Below are 11,519 nucleotides of genomic sequence, written 5' to 3' on the forward strand. Positions count from 1 at the left end.
GACCATCAGTCTCTGATAAACAGCTTTGAATACACTCCCTCTATTACCCTTTACCTCTACCCAGTTTTATTGGTGGGCATGATGTTATGGATTATACAGGATCAGCTGTTCCAGCTCTCTCCTCTCCCAAATTCATGCCTACTTGCTGGTATGGGAATGTGGGAAGAATGAGAAAGAGACACAGCCCTGATCCTGTGGAAGCATTGCTGGGCAATAGCCCAAACATTGGAGTGTTTCCAACACTGTTTTAGTCATAAACACAAAACACCGCACAATTTCACTGCTATGAAGATAGTCAACTTAATTCTGGGCCAAATCCAATACGTCTGTAAAAACATCCTTGGAACAAAAGACTCCCCACTTTGGAATTTCACATTCATGATTATGATGACCTGTCTCAGCTATATCACTTCAGCCCAACTCATTTCTCACCATCTTCTAAAAGAAGAGAAAGCAGCACAATAAAACATGAAACAAATGGGGGAGAAAAAAATCGCACAAAAGCTGACAACAGTTAGTGTATAACTGAAGAACTAAATAGTTCAAGAACTTAGAAGAAAGAAAAGGCAAAAAGATACATCTGTGGAAATGAAGAATGTTCAGTTAATCAGAGACAATGATATTTCAAACACTAATACTGTTTTGCAACGAGATGTGAAAAAATAGAATTGTGTAAAAGAAAGTAGAACAACAGAAATGTTTCTACTGCATATTTGGAAAACATAAACAGTACCAGTGTTTTCACATTATGTAACATGAAATACTTTCCATTAAATCAATAATATGAAAGGGTAATAAACTGCATGAACTAAAATTAAACATTTTTTTTTTTAATGGCAGGTTGAAGAGTTATTAGAAAAACAAATGAAAGACATGATAGACAGAAATGTTAATAATTAAGTTTGTTTCCTAACTGCTGAAATGCTGAGGAAAATTCACAGAACTAGAAGAAAGTTTATGTTGTAATGAGTGAAAGGGAGAAAAACAACCACATATGCATGCACATGTGCACACATGGTGAGAAAAAAAAAAAGAAAAGAAAAAAGTGGAAAAAGCATTCAGATATAGATTTTAAGAAATATAAGTGATGCTCCAGCTAAAAATGTTAGGGGAATCTTGGAATATGGGTGATTAATATGTACTTTTTTGATCTTTGTCAACCAGGTTTTAGATTACTAAGGGGAAGTTAGGGATGGTTTCATCACTTTTGATAGGTTAAATCACAAAAATAAAATTTCGAGCAGAATTTAATATATAGATATATCTAACTTTACAATACTGGTGGGATTTGGAACAAAAAAGCAGTAGGAGAACCAGAACCGTACATGACCTTTACTTATTGTCAAGCAGAACTTCAGTCTTAGAGTAAAATTATATAGGGCTTACCAAAATTGAAGAGAAGCTGTAATGACAATTTTGAAGATGAAAGTCCAATGACAAAACTTACACTTGAATTAAGTACTTACTTCTGTTCATCCAGGCCAAGTTTACTCCAAGTAAGCATGATTCTACTCCAGATAATCCATACTGATTTTAAACAGAGAGGCAATGTACACCTAGCCTAGATGAAATCACTAGAGAGCTGAATGAAGTGAATTACGCCACTCATTAAATTAAGTACATCTGCTGGCCATATGGATGCTTTCAGCAAATATAACAACTACATGAGACTTCTGCACTAGAAAAAGAAAGGATCAGCTTGCAGCTACTCTGATAGTTCCATGTACAGACTTAGAGAAAACACAAATTAAGAAAAAGTGGAATCTGAGTTCAGCCTTACACAGATTCTATTTAACCACACTGTCCAAGTTGGTTGCAATGGTAAAGGAAGACTTCAGAAAAATAGAACTAAGCTGGAAGACAAAAGGTTGGAAAAATAGTAAGTGGCAACATGAGGTCTTTCAGAAAACAAATACGCTCTGATGTTGCTGAACCCTTGATGAATGGACTAGTCGGTGGATAAGGACTTTGCTGGATGTTGTGGTCAATGGCTCCATGCCTAAGCACAGAGGCCAGTGATGAGGGACCCCTCAGTGGCCAGTAGTGGGACAGGTGACATCATCTGTCATGTGGGACAACATCTTTGTTGGTAACATAGGATTTAGTGCATGTCAGCAAGTTTGCCAAGGATGCCGAGCTGCATGTTGTGGTTGACACACTGGAGGGAAGAGATGACATCCAGAGGGGCCTTATCAGGTTGAAGAGGTGGGTCTGTGCAAACATCATGAAGTTCAAAAAGGCCAAGTGCAAGGTCCTGCACCTGGATCAGGGCAATCCCAAACAAAGGTACAGGCTGGGCAGAGAATGCATTGAGAGGTGCACTGGAAAGAAGCACAAGTGTTGGTGGGCAAAAAACTCAAAAGAGCTGAGATCTAGGGCTATATGCACTCACAGCCCAGAAGGCCAAAAGTGTCCTAGGCTACATAAAAAATAGCACAAGCAGCAGGGCGAGGAAGGGGATTCCCTTCCTTTACTCCACTATCATGAGACATCACCTGGACTATTGTGTCTTACTCCGGGGTCCCCAACATGAGAAGGACATCAACCTGCTGCCAAAGAAAGGCCAAAAAGATGATCAGGGTGCTGGAACACATCTACTGTGAAGACAGATTGAGAGAGTTGGGGCTGTTCAGCTTGAAGGTTTATTCAATACTAAAGAAACATTTGATTAAAAATAATGAGGGGAAATTTCTTAACCTCACAAAAACACACAAGACAAAAAAACATTCTGTTTCCAACATACTGTGCCTCATGATGCTCCTCTAAAGTGCAATGAACAACTCTACTGTATACAACTACAGTACAACAATGCATTGGTTCTGTAAAAAAAAAATAAAATTCTGAAGGCTTCACTGTGTTATCACATTAATTTATGAATTTTGGTCCCATTTCTGTCAAAACAAAAGTAGGTGCAGCATGACATAAAAATTTTGCATCTTGAGAGAAGTACTTTTTGCACCTTGGCAGAAGTATTAAGCTCAAGCATAGTATAATAACTCAAACAATTAAATTACTTTATTTTCAAATCTTTGCATACCTGAAATTGGTGTGTGTTATCTATTACAATAAAAGGAGTCTGATCACACATTGACCGAAATGGGGAAGTAGAAACGCATCCAGGGCAGGGAATGTTATGAGGCACTGGCTGCTTTGTTGTCTGTTTCAATAGAAGCTGTGGCAAACCAGACACTGCACTATTATAAGTGAAGAGCAAATCTGACACTGCTAAAGAAGACCATTTCAGGTGTCCTGCTCAAAGCACGGCTGGTCCAAGCAGTGAGTTGAATACAGGAACACAAATGACCTATGTGTGCTAACAACTTCAATATGACTGTCCATATGGTAGTACTTGGTGAATCAGAACTATAATCTCATTGAAAATTGTGTATCAATACTAAATATGAGAAAGCTAATTTTAGTCTGAAAGCTAATCATAGTCTTTTCTGAAGAAAATTAATACAGGAATCATATATATATTGCTATGTCAAGGAAGCTGAGGTTTTGGAAAGCTGTCCAATTTTTAGTTTTGAAGAAGTGATGAGAAGACCAGGTTTTGTGACCTTTCTTTAAAGATTTTTTTTGTCCTTTATAGGGATATGCAGTATCTATTATGCAAATAGACTGTTTTCAATGTCCAAAGAACTGCCTGTGGTAAATGCCTGTTATTTTTATCTCACATTAATGCACTGTGAAAAAGCACAGTTATGCAAAAAAAAAAAAAATTCAATTATAAATGTAATAATTTATTTAGCAGCTGGAAATCTATTGAAAATGGACATGCACTTTGAATAATTGCCTGAGAGAACAAGTAAGAATGTACACTGCAGTCAAAATATCCTTTGTATTTTCATCAATTTCCTTCCATTTCTAAGAGCACTGTAGAATCTTTTGGAACTAAAATGGAATACTGGAGTCCTCCAGCTTATGCTGAGACATAGAATATATCTGGGTTTGTGTGTGCCTATGAGGGTCTTATTATGCTGGGAATTAAGTGCAAGGAGCTGAGCACTAGAAAAAACAGTCCTAAAGTGCTCGAAGGGAACAATGCAACTACTTCAGGTTTCACTGCAATTCTTTCTCCTACCCTTCCACATTTCTGCCTATTTAAACAGCAAACACTGCACAGTAAGGATCTGTGTTAGAGTTTTATTCTCTAACATCTCAGAAATGACCTACCACATCTCAGAAATGCTTTCCACAAACAATTAGTAATATAATCCCTAACTGGCCTCATGGAGACCTTTTCGGATAAAACTTCCCATGTTTTCATGCTACTATTTCTATATAGTAATACATGGGTAGAAAGTGGGTATCTCTTCTACGTGACTCAGATGCAAAGCCTGTCCAGTTGAATTCTTCTCCTGCAAGTAGGACCCCACGAGTAAGAGGAATCCTTTGTCCCAGATCTTCCCATTCTTTCACCTCAGCTTAGACATTCTTCAGAAAGTCTTAGCTGTCCTCATGATGCCTATATAAAAAAGTGGAATTATCTAACAACAGTTTAAACCTTTTCTTATTTTCTTTGTAAATTTGGCAGCAATAAAGGCAATAAAGCAGCAATAAGAAACATACAAGCAGCCATTGGAAGGAACCTGATAGTTAGCAGATAAGGCATTGGTTGTATGGTTGCATGCAGACAGCAGTGGTCAATGTCTCAATGCCAGGATGGAGATCAGTGATGAGTGGTGTCCCTCAAGAGTCTGTATTAGAACCCATACTCCTTACTTCCAAGTCAGTGACCTAGACAATGGGATTGAGTGCACCCTCAGCAAGTTTGCAGACAACAAGCTGAGTGGTGCAGTTTATTTGCCTGAGGGATGGAATGCCATCCACACAGGGACTTGGACAAGCGCAAGAAGTGTGTCCATGTGAAACTCATGAGGTCTAATAAGGTCAAGTGAAAAGTCCTGCACCTGGGTTGGGGAAATCTCTGGAATCAGTAAAGGCTGAGGGATTACTGGATTGAGTCCTGCTGAGAAGGACCTGGGGGTACTGGTGCATGAAAAAAAATGGTAATGAGCCAGCTATGTCTGCTTGCAGCCCAGAAAACAAATTGTACCAAGGGCTACATAAAAAGAAGGGCGGCCAGCAGATTGAGGGAGGTGATTTTACCCCTCTGCTCATGGGGAGAGTAGCTCTGGTGAGATTCCACCTGAACACTGCATCCATCTCTGGAGTCCTCAGCACAGGAAAGACATGGAGCTGTTGAAGAGAGTCCAGAGGAGGACCATAAAAATAATCAGAGGAATAGAATATCTTTCTTATGACAAAAAGCTGAAAAAGTTAGGGTTGTGAAGAAGACTTCTCCTTGCCATTTTTCAATACTGAAAGGGTGTTTATAAGAAAGATGAGAATAGACTTTTGAGGCCTGTAGTGAAAGGAAAAAGGATAATGGTTTTAAACTAAAAGAGAGTAAATTCAGACTAGATATAAGGAGGACATTTTCTACAGTGAGGGTGATAAAATACTGGAAAAGGTTATCCAGGGAGGCAGTAGATGCCCCACCCCTTACCAGGGAGATATTCAAGGTCAGGGTCAGATTATCTCTTTTTTCCAACACAGAGATGGGCTCTTGAGAGGTGTTTTAAAGACTTTTAAATTTTCAGTGTCATGTGAAGAGTGAGACAGTACAGATGTTAAAATTCATGCCATCAAAGTCAGAAGCCAAATTATTTCCTAATTACAATACATTTTAAGTGGTTTTTGGTCTGTTAGCTTTTGCCACACAATGCTGTTAATGCCTTAAAGCCAAACATCTAAAATTACCCCCTGTGGGTCCTACTACAATACATCTTTCCTAGTTCTTTTTCTCCAAAATATCTAGTCTATTTGCAAGGCCATCATTTGAAACTTGTTTCTAGTTCCATTTCTCTCTCAACAATGTCTGTCCTATTCCATGGCCTTTCTAAGTCAGCATATTTTATCTCAGGGTTTGCATACAGATGCATCCTATGTGAGCCTTCTGGCAGGCTTTGAGAATTCTCTACAAATCCATTTCCCACAGTCAGGCTGGATGGGGCTCTGAGCAACCTGGTATAGTTTAGGATGTCTCTGCTGATTGCAGGAGATTGGACTAGATGACCTTAAAGGTCCCTGCCAACCCAAAATATTCTATGGTTCTATGATCTGTTACATCATAGCCATTCATATAATGGATAAACAGGCAGAAATCTGGGAGCTCAGCAAGGCTAGGCACAATGTCAAAGAAAATATAAGGTAAATGACCAAAACTTTGAAATATTGATACTCCTAGGCAACAAAGTAACAGCTCTCAGCAAGGCCCAGAGACTCTGTAACACTCCGATTAAGATAGGAAGTGACTTGGGACTTTGTCTTCAGCATCAAGAACAAACAATACCTTGGCCAGAGCTGCATTTGCTTCCTCTGGAATTAGTTTGTACTAACTGTACCTTGTCAAGAGAGGAACTGCCATCCCTATAGTAATGGAAAACAAGATAAACGATTGGACAAGTCAGCACAGTGCTGATGATCGAGCTGATACTATTTTGCAATGACTCAATGCATTCATCTAAAGTAAATATTAAAAGAAAGTGGAAATGGGCATGGAAGGAATGTTGCCCAGGATCTCTTTTTGAGTTCACCAGGAAAGTTACTGGATCTACACTAGTTCTGCACCAGTTTATCATCCTAGATCATCTGCCAGTAAAACCATTTCACAAACTTCAACTAATAGATCCTGTTTGTACCGAAGTCAGTGAGAGAATTCTAATTTATTTCAGTAGGGTTATTATATCCTTCATGTGATGTTAGGAAAAACAGAAGCAGAATCTCCAATTTTTGTATTATGCTTTTTCACCTAATCATTGTATATGCTTTGGTATTATTTTTAAAATATTTGTAATAACAGGAACATTTGAATGAGGAAATCTTTGAAAAAAATACTACTTTCCAGCTACCTACCAGCTCATTAGATCACTCAAACTTCAAATACTGCTCTATGTTTAGACATGACTACTGGCCAGACAAGCCACTCCTGCAGGAGGTAATTAACAATCTTGGCAGATAAGATCTACTCTAAATCTAGACTGTATTGTGTTTGGTGGCTCTCTGCCAGGATTCACTAGCTTTCTAAAAGGGGTCCTTCTCCAGTCACCATGTGCTGGGCTGTCAGTATGGTCATCCAAATGGAACTGAAACAGTCTCAAGCATATTTTCTTTGTCATGCAGAAAAAGCTAGCAAATCAAATGGAGTGGAAGGTAGAGTACTCCTAAATGACATGAAAACATACAAGGAGAGGCTGCTGTGAGACATACCCAGTCTCTTCAAAAATAAATAGATATTTGAAAATTTGTATTCTCTCTTGAGTTACGGATAAAAGTTTTACATGAATGCAAATAGCACCTCATGTTTGCCTTGGATTATTTTCCAATACAAGAGCTTCATTTTTAATATGAGTGTTATTTAAGTGAAATTTCTATTTGGTGGCAGGAAAACTGACTTCACTCCAGTTGAATGAAAATAGTAATATGGCTTCAGTTATTACTGCTTAGTTATACCATCTTCAGTTGGAAATACAGCAATGTTATATACCTTGCTACAAATTATTAGTGTGTCCCTAGCCCTCCTGGCCTACGTTACGTCCTTCTTGGATTTCCTAAATTCCAGTCAAATTGAAAACCCTGGCATTTATGGTCAGGCATATGATGGCGTGGGAAGAAGGCAAAAATTCACTAGTTTAGTCCTGATAGCTTAAAGCTTAATTTGTGACTTATAAATCTCTTCCAAGGGCCTGAGAGAGCTACCCTGGTCTTTAGCAAAGGGTTTTTTTTTCCTTTTTCTGATCCAAGAATCACTTTGAACATCATATAAGAAGATTCATAAAAATCTGTCGTGCTTTACACATTAGGAAACTTCTTGAAACATGTCATAAATAACTAACAAGCAGACATAGGTTTTAAATAACAACAAAACCAAAAATTCCTATTGGAGAAAAAAGGTGGAATAGAGAACCACAGAGATACCAGTCTTACTGTTCAATGCACTTCAGAAATGCATTCAAATAACACTCTGTGGAGACAGAACAGAAAATCTGAAGAGTGGCAAAAAGGATGATTGAATCACAAGTCATTCTGTACAGTGATTTTGCAATGGTATTTATTTGTTAGTTAATCACCACTACTAGGGCAAGTATATGAAAGAGCTAACAACATTAGAAAAATTTCATAATTTAAAAACCACTGAGAGCAAGAAACAATTTGATCATTATCCATTATTCTGTGCATAGAGAATGCAGATGTGCCACATCTAATGTTTATTTACAGATTTACCAGATCAGCATAAGGACTATAAATGGACACAGATATTTAAAAAAAAAACAAACCCAAAAAAAACCAAACCCACCCAAACCCCCACCCCCCCAAACAAAACAAAACAAAACAAAACAAAAAACCCCAAAACAAAAAACAACATAAAAAACACACAACAAAACCAAACCCAAACAAAAAACCACAACCTCCCTCCTCCATCGCCCCACCCCCCCCCCCAAAAAAAAAAAAAAAAAAAAAAAAAAAACCCAAACAAAAAAACCAACCAGGAATGAAATCAACTCTTTAATAGGCTGGAAGTACTTAACAGAGGATAAAGAGGTAAGAAAGATGGGAAGTCCCACCAACTGTGCTTTTTTCTTTACTTCACAGGACCTTTTCATCCTATTATCAAAGCATAACAAAACATGACAAAATTCAATTGTCTACAACCTTTAGGATGGCAAAACTTATTGCTGCAAATCTGTTCTCATTTATGGCAGTGGCTGGGAAAACCCCGATACCCCAATCTTGGCTATTTACTATATTGCAATTCAATTTAAAATAGTTGCCTATCATGTCTAGCATGTTCCTGGCCACCCACGGAAATCGCCTACTGTGTCAGCTGTTTAGGGAGCCAGAAAGAAAAGCCCCTCAGATTAGGGATATTAAAAGAAGGGAGTTAGATGGTTTATTTGCTCATTTACAAGAAATGAACAGAAATGCCTCAGAGCATAAAGAGATGAAGAGATATATTCTTATTGCTATAAAGACTTACTGATGAACATGAACTGAGGACTGTCCACACTGTAGTGAAAATCACTTGCTGTAATGGCAAGAGTGCAATGAGGTTTTTATAGCAATAATTCTTAATAGCAAACTATCCATAAACTCTGTTCATCACGAAGAAATACCTTTTTATTAGGCATGCTCAAAAATCAATGTCTACTTGCTAGGAACACCTCTCACATTATTCTCAAAGTTAAAGCAAATCTGACTCTAGGAGTGATGTGATTTCTAATATCTTTGTTTAGCTACCTATGAGTGTGTTGGAATGGAGATAACTAGCAGCAGAGTTGAAGAAATTAAGTTTTCATGTATTTCTGAAGGAAGAAGTTGATACTATATTTTTATTCTGTATAGAAGAAATTTCATCTTGCTGATGGATTCTCTCATACTTTAATTACCTTAAAATATGATTAGTCCTGACCATTCTGATGAGGGAAAAGCATAATCTAAACAGAAGTTTTGAAGAGCGTCAGGATAGACATCTACAGGCAATGAAAGTCTGCAGCAAGAAATAAAAATTATAATATTGCCCAATAAAAATAAAAGGGTTTGCACTTCCATTGTTGGAAATGTGTTCAATGTTTTAAGTGTCACTTTAAGATAGGTACAAAATGCAGTAATAGAAACTGTACATAAAAAAGTACCTGCATTTCCATTGTGAATTGGAGAATTATAATCAAACCTGGGACAGGCCTTCCCAGCAACATCACAACAGGAGAAAATGATTGCACACCATTACACAGCTATGAACAGAGTGAACTGATGATTCCACAGAGCTTATAACCTCAATATTTAACTAACTAGCATAAGTGTTTGAATAGAACATTGTTAAACCACTGAAGAAGTAAATGTATAGGAAAAGGTATTAAAGACAGTGAAAACAAGACCTAGAAGTCACACAAAAAATGCTGCACCAAAATCTATTAGAAGTATTTCCTTTTAAAAAATGTAATTTATTATTCAGTTAAAGAAATCTTATTATAATTTGGGAAACTGCAATATGCTGTCTCTACCTAAACAGTCACAGCCTTAATTAGATACAAAATCCACTCTAAAAAAACAATTCAAGTACAAGGAAGAAATTATTACCAATAAAAAGAAGTTACTTAGTGTACAAACATCCCTATTTTTGTCCAGACACTCTTTATGATTTGGATAGGACTTTAAAGATTTAAAGCAATTTAGTAAGACTCTGAAGGACACTAAAATCCAGAACTTTAGAATCTTTTTTAGATATAAAATCCCTACTTGCTTGTGTTAGTTTCCATGCAACATCTCTTCTTGGTCACACATCAATCACTGTAACACAGGAAAATACATGTGATACTGAGATTTTAAAGAAAATTTTTGTCTTTCAGTTTGTCTCTTTGCCAAAAAAGGTCCTACAAAATACCAATGTGCACCAGTCTTGTTTCATATAGAACTGATGCTAAGATTGCATTCCTGCCCTTTAGAGCCCTCAGATTGGTGGAAGCTGTAGTGAAGTTGATTTGTCAAACAGACAAATAAGATGATCTGAATATAGCAACAGATGTTATACCATTTTGATATTTCCAGTCTAGGCATGAATTTCCACTGAAAAAAAACCAGTTCCACAGTCTTAACCATGCATCCTTGTTACCACATTGACAATAGCAGTGCTCCTGGGGACACATGACTAACTGGAGCAAGGAACTGGCCGGTGTTTTCAGGACATCTGTCTATCAGGGAAAACTTCCTTTTCCCTCATAAATTTTCAGGCAACTCCGTCTTTTACAAGCACTAACACCAAAACAGGGAAACCCCAAGGATTTAGAATCTGTGGCAAGCTTGGGCTCAAATAATTTAGAGTAATTGTGATAGAACCACATCTTTGGTTGCCACTTTGGTTGGATCTCTGGTACTCCTTTCCTCTTGAAAAAGCTCTTCTCCAAGAGTTTGGGGCGGGGGAGGGGGGGCTATTTTTGTTTTTTTAAAAATATATAATCTTGGTGCTCCTAGAGCCTTACAATAGAGGAACAAGAGCTAATTACTGAGTACATGGTAGGCACTGCCTGTCTTTTATTTCCTGGTTTCACATGAACCCTTTTCTCTGTTTCTTTCAGCGTCCTTGCTAGAAGAAAGGAAAACTGCAGTCTCTGTTTGCCCAGCTGCTGTTAGTCCCAGCTCATTAGCTGGTGACGTGTCTCCACAGTGACTTTGTATCTGCTGGACTAGCATTACACAGCACAGTTCACGTAACAGTTCCAGTGCTGTTTCACATTTCCCAAATAGGATACTAAATCCTACATGTTCTTTATCCTGGGGATCTGACAAAGCACAGGCATCCACATTTAACAACACAGCTGAGTTAGAAATTCCTGAGCTGCAGCACGCTGGAGGCTGGGAAGGTGAAGCAGGGAAGGATTACCATGCACCCACCTCACTCTTCAATTCTTGCCTGGTCCATTGGGTAGGATATTTGATATGCCCTCTTACGGCACTTC

Source organism: Zosterops lateralis (genome assembly GCF_965231275.1).
Source record: "Zosterops lateralis genome assembly, chromosome: 4".
Taxonomy (NCBI): domain Eukaryota; kingdom Metazoa; phylum Chordata; class Aves; order Passeriformes; family Zosteropidae; genus Zosterops; species Zosterops lateralis.